Below are 2,501 nucleotides of genomic sequence, written 5' to 3'. Positions count from 1 at the left end.
CTCTCTTTAGATCAGTGTTTCACACCCTGTGCTGTACATTAGATTCACATAGGGAGCTTTTTAAAAACTTTTTTCTCAGGCCAAACCCATACCAATTAAACCTGAATCTCTACAGGTGGCCAGAATCAGCATATTTTTGAACTCCTAGGCAATTCCAATAGGCAGCCAAGTTTGAAAATCAGTGGTTTAGATGATTCCTGTCAGCATTCACATATGTCCCACCCCCTCCCACTTCTTCATCAATGAGGATCAATTTCAGGAGTTACTGTCACAAGAAACAAACAAACAAATAGCAGCAAGGACAAACATCTTTATGGCCCCCTCATATCCTTCTAGTAAACACTCATTTCCCTCATCCTTTTCACAACTAATATTCTCAAAGTTATTTTTCACTCATTGTGTCCTCCTTGTCTCTCTTCCATACATCAATGATCCTAAATTTATGCCGCTAGGCCAGAGTTCTCTAGTAGCTATAGGTTCATGCATCCAATTCCCTACTTGACTATCAATGGTAATAGCTCGTTGGCAATAGCTCACATACTTGATCCTCTCATTAAAGTTCCTCACCATCTGTTCATGTGCTCATGCCAGAAAAACCAAGGAGGCACCCTTCACATCTCTCACCATCTCCCATTCACACATCTAGTTAATCTATTTTCATCTCTCCAATATATACTTAATTCTGGCTTCTCCTCTGCATCTCACTTTCAACTGCAACTCGTTGCTCAGCATCTTTAACCAGGATGTCTGCAGAGACTATCTTACTGACCTCCTGGCCTAGTATCATGCCTCTCTCTAATCTATTTTCAACAAAGCAGCCAAAGTACTTCTTGATGATATAAATAAGATAATGTTGCATTCCTACTGGAAATCTTTAAATAGCTTCCTTTACCTTTTGAGATAAGAGGTACAAATAAGAACTCATGTCCTTACCATGCCATACAGCAGTAGCACTACTTAGGAACTTGACAACTTCCAATTGTTTTAATCTTTCACTACTTCTCTGCCCAAGGTTATATGTCCCTGTTACACATCCTCACATATTTTCCATCATGGCTACTACCACACTTATGCTTATACTGCATTATTATATATTTGTTTGGTTATTTGATTGGTATGTTTCTCTCCCAATAAATTATAAGCTCCCATACTTGCCTGTGTTTCTTCTCTTTTTATCCTCAATGCTTAGGCAAGTGACCAGGCCCTAGACTAGTATTCAGAGATTACCAGTTCTAGCTTTATAAAAAAAATATTGATTAAATAAACTACCTTAAGAAGAATGTGTTATGAGCTACAATTTTAAGTATAAAATAACTCATATTAGTAATATAACTTCCCGAACATCTAATAACTGCTTTTTTTTGATGGCCTAAACTGGGATTTTTGTCCCAATTTATTTACTGATTTATTTATTTGTATTGAAAAATATTGATTATACATATTTGTGGGGTAAAGAGTTGAATATCAATACATGTATACAATGTGTTATGATCAAATCAGGATAATTAGCATAGTCATCACTACAAAACTTAATCATTTCTTTGTGATGAGCCATGTGATAAAGTGCTGAAAATTATTGTTAATTATAGATGCCTAGCCCAACTGTATACCCATAAAATTTATTTTTCCTGTCGAGCTATTTTGTGTCCATTAATCAGCTTCTCACTATCTCACCTCTCTTTCCCCCTTTCCCACCTAGTAACCACATTCTTCTCTCTTCTTCTGAAAATTCAACTTCTCTCTCTCTCTCTTTCTCTCCTTTCTTAGCTCCCACTTATAAATGAGATGTGTAGTATTTCTCTTTAACAGTGCGGAAGTTTCTCAAACAACTACAGAGAGACTATAATATGATGCATCAATCCCTCTGCTGGGTATATACCGAGAGGAATGGAAATCATCATGTTGAAGGGACACCTGCATTCCTATGTTCATTGCAGCTCTATTCGCAATAGCCAGAATATGAACCCAACCTAAATGTCTATCGACAGATGATTGGATAAAGAAGATATGGTATTCAATGGAATACTACTCAGCCATAAAAACAAATAAAATTTTAATGAATAAAATTGAATGAAATTCTGCCATTTGCAGCAACATGAATGAGCTTGAAGAAAATTATGTTAAGTGTAATAAATGATTTTTTATCTTGGCTTTGCCACATAACATCTGTGAATTTAATTAATTATTTAAACCTTATTTTTACCTATAGAATATAAAATGCAATAAAGAATAAAATACTTAAGTCCATATTCAGGTCCCTGGTGCAAGATGCGTACTGAATAAATAGCAACCAAGATGGGAGTCATGAAGAGGAAAATTGAGGGGCTGAGATTTCCTGGTCCTGCCTGTAAGCTGTCTTCCCACTTTCAGTTTCCCAATCTCAGGCCCTCTTCTTTGTCTCAACATTTTATCCACTGTCTAATGAGATTATTGGAGCATGTGTTAATCACATGGAAGCATTTACACCAATCAAAACCTTCAGGAGATGCCCATCTGAGCCC

This window comes from Galeopterus variegatus, unplaced genomic scaffold (assembly GCF_000696425.1).
Source record: "Galeopterus variegatus unplaced genomic scaffold, G_variegatus-3.0.2 Scaffold9261, whole genome shotgun sequence".
Lineage (NCBI taxonomy): Eukaryota > Metazoa > Chordata > Mammalia > Dermoptera > Cynocephalidae > Galeopterus > Galeopterus variegatus.
Note: the sequence above shows the minus strand (reverse complement) of the source record.